The sequence below is a fragment of the Echinops telfairi genome, unplaced genomic scaffold, assembly GCF_000313985.2.
Source record: "Echinops telfairi isolate 266 unplaced genomic scaffold, ASM31398v2 ScPeMD7_2010;HRSCAF=2546, whole genome shotgun sequence".
In the NCBI taxonomy this organism is placed as follows: domain Eukaryota; kingdom Metazoa; phylum Chordata; class Mammalia; order Afrosoricida; family Tenrecidae; genus Echinops; species Echinops telfairi.
The window spans coordinates 22,477,334-22,494,445 of NW_022105908.1; positions in this window are offsets into that span (position 1 = coordinate 22,477,334).

Sequence of the window (17,112 nt, forward strand, 5' to 3'; positions counted from 1 at the left end):
CACCCTTTCAGTTGTGGGGGCTGGTCCCCATGGGTGGTGTTTTGACGGTCTCATCAGTTTCTTCTCTGCTTCACCGATCTTGGATTTTACCTCACTCTGAGTCAAGTTCTGAATTTATGTATATCTTTGAAAAATCATTATTTCAAATTCATTTTCAACATTGTATCTAGTATCCTATAGCAATCTCAAATGTCGTTTGTATCTGTGTTCACTTTTTGAATATTGAGTATTTGCATTTCTTCTCTTTTATCTTTTGCTGGTTTGTCAAGGTTTGCCCATTTTATTGGAGTTTTCAAATAACCAATTTTTAATTTGTTCAATTTTTTTCCCCTTCCTAATTCATTCTTCTTCTTTTTGGCTTTAAACTGCAAAGATTAAATCTTTCATTCTGCTAAAAAAGAAAAAGAAAAAGAAGGAAAGAAAGAAAAAAAAAACCTTTTAAAATCCCATAGCTTATCATCTAACTCATTGAATTGAAAGCTTGGCTGATTTATTTCCATTCCTTCTTGTTTAATAATAAAAGTATTTTGGATTGATCAATTCTGCTTTGAGTTGAAAGTTGGTCTTTATCCCTTGGGATTCTATATCTAGTGATCTCGTCTTTAATTTTTAAAGGGTCTGTAATTTTAATTTACCTTTGAAGAGTACATTTGAAATTTCTTGGTAATTAGTTTTTGATATTACACTTTGGTTAAACATTCCTGGTTTTATTATACTGTAGTCAGAGACAATGCCTTATCCTGTTATTTAAAATTTTTAAACTGAGGGGTTTTTTGTGATCTGGTTCTGTTAAGTCTTTGTAAATATTCAATGCTTTGTATGTAGGTAGTAAAAGCCATTGCATCAAATTAGTTAGTTATAAATGGATTCCATGCACATTTTTATATTTTGGGATACTTGACCAGGTGATTGATAAGTCACGTATGTTAATGTATCCTACCACGCTAGTGGTTTATGCTCTCATTTGTTTTCTATTCGTTTTATTAGGGGCTCATAGAACTCTTATCACAATCCATACATAAATCAATTGTGTAAAGCACATTTGTACATTCGTTGCCCTCATCATTCTCAAAATATTTGCTCTCCACTTAAGCCCCTGGCATTAGCTCCTCAATTTTTCCCCTCCCTCCCTGCTCCTCACTCCCTCATGAGCCCTTGATAATTTATAAATTATTATTTTGTTGTATCTTGTACTGTCCGACGTCTCCCTTCACCCACTTTTCTGTTGTCGATCCCCCAGGGAGGAGGTTATATGTAGATCCTTGTTATTGGTTCCCCCTTTCCACCCCACCCTCCCTCCACCCTCCTGGAATCACCACTCTCACCACTGGTCCTGAAGGGATCATCCGCCCTGGATTCCCTCTGTTTCCACTTCCTATCTGTACCAGTATACATCCTCTGGTTTAGCCAGATTTGTAAGGTAGAATTGGGATCAAGATAGTGGGGGCAGGGAGCAGTTAGGAACTAGAGGAAAGTTGTATGTTCCATCGTTGCTACCCTGCACCCTGACTGGCTCGTCTCCTCCTCGTGATCCTTCTGTAAGGGCATGTCCAGTTGCCTACAGATGAGCTTTGGGTCTCCACTCCACACTCCCCCTCATTCACAATAATATGATTGTTTATTCTTTGATGCCCGATACCTGATCCCTTCGACACCTCATGATCACACAGGCTGGTGTACTTCTTCCATGTGGGCTTTATTGCTTCTGAGCTAGATGGCCACTTGTTTACCTTCAAGCCTTTAAGACCCCAGGTGCTGTATCTTTTGATAGCCGGGCATTATCAGCTTTCTTCACCACATTTGCTTATGCACCCACTTTGTCTTCAGCGATTGTGTCGGGAAGGTGAGCATCATAGAATGCCAGTTTAATAGAACAAAGTATTCTTGCATTGAGGGAGTACTTGAGTGGAAGCCCAATGTCCATCTGCTACCTTAACACTAAATCTATACATATATGTGCATAGATGCTCTCATTTTTCTGAAATTTTTTCTTCTTCTTTTAGATAATTAAAAACTTAGCAATTCAGTGGACAGTGGGATCCACATGAGCCAGAACTCAAGGGAACTGCTCTGCTTTTCTGGATCGTGAACATTTTCTGCCATTGACAGGGTGTTGCTGACCCCTTTCCGGTCACTATTTATTAGTGGACAACATTTGTGTAATCCTTCTTTGACAGGTTTCCACCTTCCACGGGTCCAACTTTCCAAGGCTTTATTGTATAAGGGTTAGACTTACTATCAGTTTATCCATGGTATTTTTCCTTGTTTTTCAGTGTAGCTATGAACTTAAATATTTTGGTTCCCCATCACTTTACTGACATTTGGCCAGAAATTGACCATCTTGAACTTGAATCTTGGTTGGTTTTCAAAAATACAATAAATACAAATTATACTATCCCTGTTTTCCAGCTTTCTTCACAGGAAACTGTAGTTCAACTGTGAGTTTGAGGATCTTCCTAGGAAGATTCAACATAATTGCTGTGGATCATATATTAAAGGTCAGCAGTTTGAAACCACCAGCTGTTCTGCAGGAGAAAGATGAGGCTTTCTGTTGCCTTAAAGGGTCACAGTCCCCGAAACCCACAGGAGCAGCTCTTCCCTGTCCTATAGAGTCACTCGGAGTCAGAGTCAATTCAAAGGCAATGACTTGGTGGAGAGAGTAGAGACCTATGTCATAAACATGCGATTTCCGCGTGAGAATAAAAAGATGCTGTCTGGGGTTACTTGCTTACCTATAGGTGGTTTTCAGCATCCAGACTCTCCGCTGTAATCTCTCCTCCATAATGACACGCATAGACTCTTTCTAAAAGGACCAGATCATGTGGCTCTCCTGCTGAGAATTCCATTGCTTACAGGGGGGCAGGGCAGCACTGGTTCAGTGTAGAATTCTCCTCTCTCTGCAGGAGACTCGTGCCCTGTTCTGGATAGTGTGCCTATGGGCAGCTACCCACTGTCTGTCGTGGAGGATTGTGGGATGCCATGCTGTTGAATATATCCCAGTGGCGCTCCCAGAAGGACATCCTGGGGATCAACCCTATGAACGACAATGCTCTGATCCATCACGGCAAATGGGGCTGCTGTGAATCAGAGCTGGCTCCATACCAGCTAACACTAATGAGCAAACCCACGGCCATCACGCCTGTTCTGGTTCACACCGACCCCAGGAAGGATTTCTGAGGCTGTAGCATGGTTATGGGAGCAGATCATCTCATGTCCGACCCCCAGGGAGCGGCTGGAGGTCTGCCCCCCAATGTTGTGGTTGGCAGTCGAAGGCGTCCCTGACACACCACTGGAGCTGCTGGAGATGACTGTCCCACGTCCCTGACACGCCACTGGAGCTGCTGGAGATGACTGTCCCACGTGATGGCCAGGGATTTTAAGGCTCGTGTCCTCTGTGCTTCGGCTTTTAAGATTCATTTTTCCTGCTCCCCTGGGCCTCATATTCCTCGGTCCCCATATTAATCTGTCTTTGAAGGTCTGATGCGTGGTCAGTGTCCCACCTGCCTTCGTTCTTGCTAGTCTTCTCTCCTGGTGTCCTCCTTCCTATCTCTGCCGGACGGATATCTTACTCATCTTTCAAGCTCACAAGAGCCTCCATTGTCCACTTCTGTTAAGCCCTTTGTCAAAGCTGGTAGGAAATTTGCTAACAGAAATTGTCCAGTTTCTACTGGAGAAAGTGGTCTACAGGACACAATGACTCATTGGTCTGTGGACTTTCTTTTGAAGACAAGTCTGTTCCCGGTTCATTTCTGCCTAAAAAGAGCCTACCATATGGGAAATGCTCGAAACCAAACAAAGCAAAACAAACCAAAAAACAAACAAACAAACAAGACCCACCATGCATTCAGTTGCTAACTGTGAGGTCAGCCATTTTCAACCGCCGGCAGCCCCTCGGGAGAAAGATCAGGTTTTCTACTCCCAGAAATAATTAGTTTAGAGAACCCACAGGGGCACTTCTACCCTGTCCTTCCAGGGTCACTATGGACCAGAATTGACTTATTGGCACCGAGTTTGAGGCTTTTTTGTGTGGCTAGCATTGAATCAGGGAGAAAGACAGGGCTTTCTACTCCCATAAAGAGAGAGAGTCTCAGAAACCCACAGGGCAGTCCTTTGCCCGGTCCTTCAGCGTTAGTATGAGTAGCACCGATAAGATGGCAGTGAGTGTTTTTTTAAAATTGAATCAGATTTTGGAACAAGGGCAGGGAAACCCCATATAACAGGAGTTCAGAACACAGGTGCTGGGTAGCATTAACCAGTTGTTGTGCAGTAGACACCAAACTCATGGTGACCTTCAGGTTTTCGATGGCTGATTTTTTCCAGAAGTAGACTTCCACGCTTTCTTCTGCAGGGAGTATCAGCTGCTTGGACATGACAATTTCGGGTTCCGAGCTGGAATAAAGAGTAGGTCTTTTTGCCCTGACTAGATTTTTACATAGACAACAGACCAAGAAGCTTTAATTCCACCTTGCTGCCAGGAGCAAAGGCAAGGCTCCCTAGCAGTGTCTCAGCCGCTCACCCTCCTGGAAGATACACTGATACCTGGAAAGGGAGGGGGGTGGCATTGGAAGCCTGTAGAAAGCTGGGCAGTAGGGAAACCCTTCCCGAAGTCTCGGCGAGGCTCCAGTGCCATCAAGGTTGCCTCAGAGAGCTGGCCACTGCCAACAATCCAAGGTGGTTCTGTTCAGGCCCACCGAACCTAGCAGCCCTCTTAAACTAGACTTCTCTTAACGAGCTCCAGCAGGGGGTCTACAACTAACGTTAAACAGCTGAAGTATAACTAAGTTGCACCAGCCTGCGTGGTATGTAAGGCCTCCACATGTCATCTAATTTTAGGCCACCCCGGAAAGCAAAGAAAAGACCCGGTCTTGTGGGTTGAACTGTGTGCCTTCGGGTTTAAGTGTGAAGTCCTACCCTTGGCACCTGTCAGTGTGACCTTGATGGGAAATCCAGAGGGTCTTGGAAGATGGCACCCGCGAGCCTGAGATCAGACTGGCCGAGAGGAGCTCCCAAGCCCCTTGGCGTGGTGGCTTCTAAAAAGAAGAGTCACAGAGAAGCCAAAGGAAGATGGCCTGTGGTCTTGCAGTTAAGCTGCCACAGGCCAAGGAACTTCTGGGGCTACGTGAAGCTGCGACAGGGTCTTGTCCAAGAGCCTGCAAGAGGCTGTAGCCCTGCCCGCACCCTGGCTTCAGATGTCTAGCCTCCAGAACGCTGGCCCTGTTGTCTCAAATAAGCTTCTGGGGTCTGAAGCCTCCCTTCAAGCAATTGAACGACACGCTGCATTGGGGACATCTGCTGCACAAGACCTCTTTAAAGGGTTGAAGAGCAGGGATGTCGCTTTGAGAACCATGGTGCGCCCGACCCAAACCGTGGTCTTAGCAATCACGTCGCATGCAGGTGAAGGTGGGACATTGAATAAGGACAGCCACAGAAGAATCGCTGTCTGATGGGGCTGGCGAGGGATATGGAAAGGACCTCGGACCGCCAAAAGAACAAACAGCTGTCTCGGAAGAAGTACCGTTAGAATACTCCTTTGAGATGAAGATGGTGAGACTCTGTCTCGTGCACTTTGGACACGTCAGGAGAGACCGGTCCCCGAGGAGGGCAGCGTGCTAGGTACAGTGGAGGGGGCAGTAAAAAAGCGGAAGAGCCGCAGCGAGATGTACTGACCCCGTGGCGGCAACAACGGGCTCACCCATAAGAACAATTGTGAGGACGGTGCAGGGCCAGGCCTTGTTTTGTGGTACATTGGGCCATGGAGGGGTGGCACCACCTTGGCAGCATCTTCTACCCACCATCAGGCAGCCAGCCCTGATGGTGGCAGGTTGCTATGGCAGCCCTAGGAAATGGACACAGGTATATACAACATGGCAAACCCAGGGGACCTGAAACCCCAAAGAGAGGCATTTTCTGGGGACCCCCACAACACAGGGGGCCCGTCTGTCTGTGTTGGCCTAAGAAACTCACTCTGCCTTTGTACATTGACTTTCCCGTGTATAGAATGACGATAGTAGCCGTGGGAAGTTCGCAGGCTTGTGGTGAAAATGAAAGACAGGCAGTAGGGCAGGGAGGGCCCTTAGCACATGGTGAGCAGTGGGCGCTCAGCTCTCTCAGTCGGGGCGACCACTACAGTGACTCCACACAGCGGCACCCAAGGTGGCTGCTGCGCTTCGGACAGGGGCGCCAGCTGGGAGCAGCTACTTGGGATTCCTGCAGCAGCCAGCTTTGTTGATGCTGTGTTAAACGAAGGCCCATTAATTCCTTGGGAAAACAAGCCTTCGAAAAGGGCCTGGAACTTGCAGCTTCTTCTGAATTAATGCTGCCTGGCACCGCTTTAGTTGAAGAATAAGAAGTGTGCACTCAACAGTGGCGGGAAATGCTTGCCGCTGTGTTTGCTTGGTTGCAGCGCTTGGGGTGGTCTGGACCTTCTGCTACCTGGCTGGCAGCTTCCCACTGAGTTCCCAGCAGGGACACAACTCGATGGTGGGGGGGCAAGGACAGCACACATCACAGATGTGAAGTGGGTACAGGTAGTGGTGAACAGGTGGTGGTGAACAGGTGGGAGGACAAGACAGGTGCCGGAGGGACCTGGTTCGGAGCCATCCCAAGAGACAGGCACAGTGGTTCTATGAACAGGTGTGGGGAGCTTGGGCAGCTCCTGCCCTTGAGTGATTCCAAATCACACCTATTGCTGATGAGTCGATTTAGAATCATCAGGGAGGCACAATGCCAGGTCTTTTTCCTGTGGCACTGCTGGATTTGAACTGCCAACCTTTAGACTAGTAGCTGAGTTCAAACCATTTGGGCCACACAGAGACCCCGATGCATGGTAACCTAAGTATAACAGAACAAAACGGCCTGGTTCTGGGCCATCTTCATAACAGTTGATATGAGTGTTAGACTGCCAGGTCAGCAGTTTGAAACCACTAGCCGCTCCTCAGGAGAAAGAGGAGGCTGTCTAGTCTTGCAAAGCCACAGGGACCGTTCTATTCTGTCCTATAGGGTCACGATGAATCAGAATCTACTCAAAGACAATGAGTTTTGAGCTAGAGTTCTGTGCTTTGCCCCTGAGCCACTTGGCTCAGGGGCAGGGACATGCAAGCCTGAACCTACACTAACTGTATGCCAAGAATGAGGTGGTCGTCTGTTTGCTGGTGGAAGGGGGTCGTTTCACAATGGACAATGGACACGAAGACTGCTTATTGCAATTCCTAGAAAACCAATGTTGAGTCACAGATGTTATGGCTTAAGTGACTTTAGAAAGCCTTGGTAGGGGCTCGTTGAGATCAACTATGCTGGGCCCGGTGGCCCCATTCACCTTGGGTCTCTCAGCTTGAGGATCGGTTTTTCAGGTTCTCCCTCCACAGTTTTCTCCTCTCTGCTTTTGTTCGGCTCTCTCTTTCCACAGCGCCTCTTCTTCCGATGTTAGACTTTCTGTTGTGTTAGATCTGTAATAGTTTTACATATTCTATTTTATTCTTGCATTTCTTTGCTCTTTTTCCTACTTTCGAGGAGATTTTTTCCTCCCTCCTCTTTATCTTCTTCCTGCTGAACTTTTCCTTTCTGTAGAATTTTAATTTTCAAGAGGTCTTTGCCGATATTGTTGCTACATCACCCACCCCACCCCCACTTTTCTTCTTTGGACAATCTCTCTCTCTCTCTTCACTGCCCTGCCACACGGCTGATGCCTTTTCTGTCTTGTTTTCTTTTCCTTGCACAGTCTGTACCTCCTCCAAGCTGCCTCTCCCTCCCCCTTGTGACCTTTCTATCTTCCATGTTTGCTCTTTCCTCGGGCTGTGGTTCATACTTAAAAGTAGGGTTTCAAATGCACTTGTTCTGGTTTGACCCCCTACCGAGAATTTACATTTTCACCCCAGATATCCTGCCACTCCTCGTTCCCATCAAGCCTATTCCCACGAGTAAGCGATCCTATAGGACAAGAGAACAGCCCCCTGTGGGTTTCCGAGACCCTAAATCTTTGCAGGAGTAGAAAGCCTCACCTTTTTCTGGGAGAACAGCTGGTGGTATAGAACTGCGATCCAATGCCTCCCACTATCCCCCCAGAGCTCAGAGACACTGAACCAGATATAAACAAGATCCCCCATGTCATTCTTATGCATCCAGGTGATTCTTACACGTACATGTAGATCTTGTTAAAATGTAGCTTCCGGTTCAGTGTATGGGAGTGGAAATGGCAAATTCTCAAGTGTGCGCATGCTTGTGTTTGAGGGGTGTCTGATTGGAACGAGCTGATTCACGGCTCTACTGGCTGGAAAGTGTGCTCATGGGCACAACTCAGACAGTGGCCTTCACTGAGGCAGCTCTGTGGGGAACTTCGGTTTTTCATTTGAGCTTGGTCACATTGCCTAGAGAAGTCCTTCCTGTTCCGGCATTCTGGGAGCTGAGCTGGGAGAGACAGTTGGACAGCGGAGGTCAACCTTATTATGTAAACTTTTATTCATTCCTGCTGGCCTCAGTCATTCCTGTTAATGTCCATTTCCTCTGTGTGTTTGTTCCCGGGAGAACAAATCTTCCAGACGCTGAGCCTTCTGTCTGCTGCCAGAGTTGGGGAAGGGATTTGGGACCGTGGCAGTGACAAGCTCCTGTCAACTTGCGAAGGGGTGGAGTCTAGCCTGTCAATCAGGTCATAGCCAATGAAGTTTCTGGGTGGGCATGGCCTTCTCCTGAGAATTATGGGAATTCCTGTCTACCTTCCTGGAGGTGGGACACACACTCTTTGCTTTGTCTTCCTGCTGACAAGACACATGGAGCTACACTGATGGAACCAGAGTCCTGGAGCTGGAGGAGCCACGTTGAGACCCCTGCCAGCGTTGAGATGCTTCCACCACCACTGGATCCACAAGACTTTCCACTCACTGGCCTGTGATCTTCCTGCATTCGGCATCATTGCGTATGTTCCGTGAGTATGAAGAATAATTTATAGACTGGTATTGGACATATGGGCTAATATCAGACTTATGGACTTGATCTGGACTGGGCTAGGATGTTTCCTCAATATATAATTGCTGTTTAATATAAAGCTCTTTCTTATACACATATGAGTGTCTCCCTAGATTTGTTTCTTTAGTCAACCCGGACTAACACAGGGACCTACATGCTTCTACCTAACCAATGACAGCTACCAGTCCCATTTGGACTTCCACTTCCCATGGTACCTAGTAGTGGTGGGGGCTGAAATGTATGCGAACCAGGTGGCTTCTTGGTGTCCTTACCTTTGATGGAGGACTCAACTTCCTTAGTTAGGACTTCACTACGTCTGCTTCAAGTGCTTTGTAGTGTTGTCCTTTTACAGTTTTATTTCTTCCAAAATCTTAAGGGCTTATCTCAAACTGTATCCTCATATTGTTGTTCTAGTGGAGTTCTGGGATCAAGCAGAGAGACATGTGTGTGTTCAATTTCCACCATGATAGCCGGAAGTCTCTTTAAAAAATCACAATAATAGGTGTTTACTGTAGAGATGGTGGAACATATAGCTAAGGGAGAAGAAGGGAATACAGTCAGCAGTCATGCCCTCTCCCTGGAAACTATTGCTAATATTGTGGAAGTTGATCCTTCCATGATATCATATGTGTCAGTGATACATAAATATTGTGTATGTATAGTGATTGGGAATTAATGAATGCATTATTTTTAACCTGCTTTTCTCACCATACAATATGCTATGAACACATCCAAGTCACTACACGTATTTTTAAAATAACTTTTAATGGCTCAGATGATTTTATAGGAACCTTGGTGGTGTAGTGGGTTACACATGAGGCTGTTAATCTCAAGGTCAGCTGTTCGAAATTGCCTACCACTCGGTGGGAGGAAAATGAGGTTTTCTACTTCTTATAAACAGTTACAGTCAAGGCCTCAGGAACAATAATGGGAATAGCAATACCTTGAATGTAGGGGAAGGTGGGGGAAGAAGTGGGAGAAAGAGGGAACCAATCACAATGATTGATGTATAATGCCCCCCCCTGGGGGGGGATGAACAACAGAAATATGGGTGAAGGGAGACAGCACATGGTGTAAGTATTTAAACAATAATAGCTTATAATTTATCAAGGGGTCATGTGGGGGTGGGGGTGGGGAGCAGATACCAAGGGCTCAAATAGAAAGAAAATGTTTTAAAAATGACGATGGCAACATATGTACAAATGTGCTTGATACAATAGATGTATGGATTGTTATAAACCTATCAGAGACCCAATAAAATGATTTATAAAACAATTTTTAAAAAGAGTTACAGTCTTGAAAACGCACAGGTTTTCCATGGGGGCAGTTGCTGGCATCTGCATCAGCTGGATTCAGTTTTGTTTCCTGTATGATGTCATCACCTATCCAGCTACTTCCTCTTGGGCTGGAACCCTAGTGTCGCACACAGGTGAGCGTTATCCGCAAGGTTGGTGGTTCTCCTCCACCGGGCACTGGGTGGGGGAAAGATGGGACTGATCTGCTCCCATAAATATAGAGTCTAGGAAACCCTAGATAGGATCTAGGAAGAACCGACCCAATGGCAGTGGGTGTTTTTGGCTTTACTGCGGGATGTCGGCTTCATCTCCCAATCTCCTAGGAGCGCGACGCTAGTGAACAACATTGCCCTTAGAGGTGTTTGCAATCCTTGATTGCTCCCTTAGAATAAACCCTCCAGACGGGGAATGACTGCTCCCAAAGTGTTACCCTTTGGCTTTTTTCATTCTTCTTGCCCATCTGCCCTTCAGAAAGACGACCTATGTTTTGCCATCAGGATGTCAGCGACTGGTTTCTCTCTGTCTGCTGATAGAGATGTTAGATTTTCAAACCTGTCCTCGGGATCCCTGGTTGCCACAAACGGGTAAGCACTCACCCCATGCTGGCCCCAAACTGGCAGCTTGATCCCACCACAAGTGCCATGGAAGTTGGGCCTGGGGACCTCAAGGTTAAAGCCTGGAAAGCCCCGTGGAGCAGCTCTGCTCTGCACACACAGGTTGCCACGAATCAGAACAGACTTGGCGACACACTACAACCACCATCTGATAAGCCCAGAGGGCGTATTACTGGTATTTCAGTTTGTGTGTCTGGGGCTAGGACTGAGCCCCGGCGTCTCATTCTATGCATTGCCAATATGCATGCCTCTCTTTTCCAGCTAGACTTAACAGTGAGTGTAAGAGTTACAGTCACACTCAAATATGCAGTAATGTAGCTTTGTTCATATTTTATAACTAACCTTAGCTTGCTCCTGAGCTCTTCCCATATCCGCTCAGTAGAAACAAAGCAGCCTTGTTATTCCAGGTCATTTACTGCTCTGTCACTTCTGGGGTGAACTCAGTCCCTGGCCCTCTCTCCATCCCTTTTGGGTAAAGCCTGCTTCATCTTGGGCTGGCAGCCTGTAGCTCACTTGCTGATGAAGATCAAGGATTGCAACCTTCACCATGGACTTCAACTCAATGTCAAGAAGACCCAAATCCTCACACTCGGACCAACGGGTAACACCCCGACCAACGGAGAGAAGATTAAGGCTGTCGAGGACTCGGTCTTGCTTGCATCCACAGTCAATTCTCGTGGATGCAGGAGGCTGGAGCTCAAAGGACACATTGCATTGGCTAAGTCCGCGGCACAAGACCTCGTTAAAGTGTGGAAAAGCAAAGAGGCTACTTTAAAGACTAAGGCGTGCCTGATTCGAGCCCATCACTCCATATGCAAGTGAAGGACGGACATTGACGAAAGGAGACGCAGAAGAATAGATGCATTTGAATTACGGGGCTGGCGAAGAACATTGAAAAGTACCGTGGACTGCCAACAGAACCAGCAAAGCTGTCTTGGAAGAAATCCAGCCAGCATCTTCCTGGGACGCGAGGATGGAGAGACTTTGTCTCCCGTACTTTGGGCATGGTATCAGGAGAGAGCCATCCCAGAGAGGGCATCATGCTTGGTAAAGCAGATGGGCCGTGCAAAAGAGGGAGAATTTCAACAAGATGGATCGGCCCAGGCGCTGCAACCATGGGCTCAAACATGACATCATTAAGGTTTCAAACGCCGCCATTCATGGTGAACAGGCCTCTGCAGAGCTTCCAGACTAAGAAAGAACAGGAAGAAAGGCCTGGAGATCTACTTCCAAAAATTCATCCCTGGGAACCTGTGCTCGGCAACGACATGTTGGCCAGGATGGTGCTGGAGGATGGACGTCTTCCGCAGTGCCTGTGGCCATGGGTGTGAGCAAACCAGTGAGGGTGACGGTGACGCCTAGCTGGGCACCCTGTTGGTCTGTCGTCCACTGCGGGTTGCTGAGAGTCAGAAACGCCTGAGCAGGAACTCACCCCCCCATCCCCACCGCCTCCTATGAGACTTGAATGTCCTTTTGAGTGGGAAATCTGCTTTCACTGTCTACCTAGTGACCCTCCCACTCTATGCGGTGCATTCTCCAGGCTCTGATCTCTCTCTGGGTGTGACTATGGAAAAGACAACCTTTTCAGGTGAGTCAGGAAGTTTTGACTCTGATTATTTGGAGGTCTCTGGAGGCTTTGCTTTGAAAGTGAAATCAGAGCAAGAACTTGACTCTCACCCTCAGCGATGCTCCTCAGAATCATCTCGGGAGCACTGTAAAACTCAGATGCCCCAGCAGCACCCCAGAATTGGGGGGTCGGGGAGCGGGGATGGGCTCCCTGCATTTGAACACTTTGAAAGTGCCTCCAGGTAATTCTGTCCCAGGGTGGTGTAAACTCAGCTTCTGTCTGAAAGGCTCGAGGTTTGCATCCACCAAGAAGTGCCTGAGAAGAAAGGCCGGGCAGACAGCTTCCCGCTGAGGCAGCCCAGGGCTCTGACACACATGGTGCCACCATGCGTCAAAACTGACAGGGTCCAGTTTGTCACAAGTTAGAGGAGTCCTAGTGTGGATGCGGGTAGAGCACTCTCCTAGTAGGCAGTGAGCGCTCTCCCCATCCCCAGGGCCCTGTGGAGGAAGGGTCGCATCTGGGGCCTGAGGAGGGGATGTGCCACGGCGCATGGCCACCTCACACCTGCGTGGTGGAGGCAGAAGGGTGTCTTAGCTGGGTACGGAGTTTCTTAGTGACACGACAGGCCTGGGATTGAGACTCCACAGGTGAGTCCCTGCATGGGGGGTGGGGGATGGGGACTCTGCCCCCGACCAGGGCTTCTCTGCTGCTGGAGTCTGGGCAGGATCAAGACGGTGCAGTGTATGTTTTACAGCTTCCTGGCGTCGCCGAGAAACCTCTCCAGACTCCTTTATTTGTCTTCTCCACCGGCTCCCGCCCCAAGGTTAGAAGCTGGATGTGCTGAGGCAGCAAGCTCGTCTCTGGCGTCCGTGGAGGGAGGCTTCTGGGGGAAACCAGCACTCTCACTCAGGACAAAGTGGTTGCGGGAGGGCGGGGGCAGGCAGGGGACAGGGCCCTTCCCTGGCCAATGTATTATTGACATATAAATATACGTATGTAGGCCAATACCTCTATTTTTATTAATTGATATATTTACATGAGCACACACTTATGCTTATACCTCTATCCATAGCTTTGCCTCCTAGATCTTTTCTCAGTTTCCTTTTACTTTTCTCCTGCCCCACCATCACACTTGCCCTTCTTCTGCCTCTTAGTAATTCCTCTCAGCTAGACTGCTTGGGCTAGTGCTTTAAAGTCATTTTCTGTGTGTTAGTCTGGGTAGACTGGAGAAACAAAATCCGGGGAGACTCATACTTGTATAAGAAAGAGCTTTGTAGACAAGAACAATAGAATATTGAGAAAACATCCCAGCCCAGTTCAGATCAAGTACGTAAGTCCATTATTAGCTCCTATGTCTGATACCAATCTATAAAGTCCTCTTCAGACTCATGAAACACATGCAATGATGCAGAATGCAGGAAGATCACAGGCCAGTGGGTGGAAAGTCTTGTGGATCCAGTGACATTGTAAGCATCTCAGTGCTGGAGGAGTCTCCATGTGGCTTCTCCAGCTACAGAGGTCTGACTCCATCAGCCTCTCTCCATGTGTCTTCTTCACAGGGATATCCCACAGGGAGTGAGCCAAGAGAGAGAGAGAGAGAGAATCTCCCACCTCCAAGGAGTACCAGAATTCCCAGAATCCTCAGGAGAAGGTCCTGCCCACCCAGAGGCCTCATTGGTTGTGACATGATTGACAGCCTAGACTCCTCCCCTTCACACTGAATCCTCAAATTGACGCCAAATTATGTAACTACCACAATCTGTATCCCTTACAGGAAGTAAACGCATACAGTTCTGCTCCTTGAGCCCAAGGAAGTGTAGCCCAAGGCTGAGCAACATGAGCATCCTTTTGGGAGCCTAGTGGAAATGCGGAATCTCAGATCCCACCCCAGACTCCACTGACCCAGAATCTGCACTCTAGCAAGCTCTCCAGGTGGCGCCCATGCATGTTGTGAGCCCCCTTTCACAAACAAGGAAACAGAGGAGCACTGAGGATAGGGTGACTTGCCTAAGGCCACAGATAACCAGGAGTTAGTAGAGATTTCAAACCAAGTCTGTTGGCTTTAAGACCCGCCTCGCTCCCAATCCTCAGCACTGCTTCTCAGAACGCCAATGACGTTGGCCAAGGTTGGGTGGAGATCTGCTATTGGAGAAGGAGAACCCTCCTAGATGTGTGAGCCAGACCTGCAGGGAAGGAAAGCACAAAGTCGTTTTTATGGAACCCATTTGAAGCCAAGGCAGCGGCATGAACAAACCAATCAGGGAGGTGGGGAATAGTGCCTTATGTGCCTAGAACCTTCCCTAGGAGTCCTGGTGGCATAGTGGTTATACGTTGGATGGCTACCTGCAAGATCAGCAGTTCAAAACCACCAGCTGTTCCTGGGAAGAAAAGAAAAAGTGTTCCACTCTCATAAAGAGTTCAAGTCTCAGGAATCCACAGGGGCAGCTCTACTTGGTCCTATAGAGTCTCTATGAGTCGGGATTGACTCAATGGCAGCGAGTTTGCTTTGGTTTTGGAAGAGCCTCTCTTGGTCCCTGTGGTGTCTGGTGTTTGGGATCAACAAGGATTCCAGGTAGGCTGTAGCAATTCAGAAAAGCTTTGGCCTCTCCTTAATCTGAGGCTGATCAAATGACACAGAAAGGGCTATGCAGGAGGCTCAGAAATGGACCCGTCTGAAGGGCTCTGATTCTTGGTCCTTGCCCTGTTCTGGGATCCAGGACGCCTTCCTCTCATGGACTCCTGCTGTACTATGCCTCTCAAGTGCCCATGCTCAGAGAAGGACACATAGTCCCTGGACCATGGACCCAGGCCTCTGCCCTCCCCTCTGGCCAATAACCAGTGGCCCAATTGGAAGCCATATGATGGCATTGTTCCCATCCTGTTCTGACCTGACAGTTGAGTCAGTCATCCCAAAATATAGATGCTGAGAGAGATCTCAAAGGTAAAACGGAACAGCCCTGCCTGGAAGCTCAGAGCACTCCAGCAGGTGTTTCACCTTCGGCATTTACAGTAAGGAGTGTATGAGTTGTCCACCAGCTGGGGGCTCCTGTGCTGCTCCGCTGCTGGAAGTTATGCTGCTGGTATTTCAAATATGAGCAGCGTCACCCAGCGTGGGTAGATTTCAGCAGAGCTTCCAGAAGAAAATGGACTAGGAAGAAAGACCTGGCCATCTACCATTAGCCAATGAAAACCCTGGGGCTCACAGCAGGGCTAGAAGATGCAGACGTAAAGAAGGATGGGGCAGGTTACTGCTATCAGGCCACCACGGGCCAGAGTTTTCTCAAAGGCAGCCAACAAGAGCCACAACAGACACGTTACTGGTCGGGTCCTTTTAGAGTTGGGATTGGTTTTGTAATCCAGAGTCTCCACCCCACTGTGGAACAGGACATATTTATTTCTGAATCTGGTTAGTCTGGCAAGGACCGACAGCTTAGCCAATCATTTATGAGACCAAAAACACTGGCATCTGGAGGGGCCAGGTCTGGCCTAGGAGCCCTGGTGGCACAGCAGTTCAAGCACTCTGCTGCTAACCCAAAGGTCAGCAGTTCAAACCCACCAATCTCTCCATAGGAGCAGCATGTGGCAGTCTGCGCTCATGAAGATTTACAGCTTTAGACCCTATGGGGAACATGCTCTCTGTCCTATAGAATCATGAGTTGTACAGGAGTGTTGGTGGCTCAGTGATGTAAGTGTTGGGGTGCTAATCAAAACGTTCAATGTTCAAACCCACCAGCCACTCTGCAGGAGTGGACAGACCCGACAGTTTGTTTCTGTACAGACTGTAGCCTCAGAGGCCCCATTGAGCAGTTCTACTCTGTTCTTCAGGGCTGCTGTGAGTCAGAATCTACTCTATGGCAGTGGACTTGGGTCCATGGCCGTATCATATGTAAACAAGAGGTGTCCACGAGTCTAAGCCCTCCAAGGAAGGACATTGCTTTGTGGTCAGCTGTTTCCCAGATGGGGTTTTGTTAAACCATGGCTGTTTTCCAAGAACCCAGGACTCAGGTCAAGTCCAACATTGCCATACCAACATTCCTATACAAGGCCAGGGGGTGAGAAGGGGCTAAAGCCACGCTATTCCTTGGAAGTCACAATTACATGGAAAGTGAATTGTACTTGGATTGTATGAACAGGAGAAGGAGCTTCGAAATGTTTGTAGCAAAACATTCCATTATCTTTTCACTCCATTTCCCCCATGTACCCCGTCTTTAAACCCCCTTGTTTTCATGAGGATCATTAAGAAGACCCAACTTTTCTAAGCATGCTCTTGTCTAACTGGAGAGTAGAATGTGCCCGGGTCCTGAGGCTTGGGAGCAGCCAGCCTATGGACCTTGAGGACCAGCCTGGCCCCCTGGTGGCTGGAGAGCACAGGGCAAGGCTGCAGGCTGCCAGAGGCCAGGTGGGGAGGAAGGCCATTCTGAGTAATTTGAACTTTTAATCCTGAGAGACAGAAGTCACGGAGGGCTTTCATGGGTGGCCGGAGAGATGAGCAGTCATTCGATCATTGACTCACCACACTGAAAGGGTCCAAACAAAGTTCGTGATCTCGCCCAGCCCCTCATTGTTTCCCCCAGTGTTCAGCAACACGGAGAGTGTCTCCGCCACCCACCCAGAAACGTAGTGCCGAAACCGAGCCATCCCAGACTCTTCCGTCTTCCTTCAAACTTCTCTCACACTC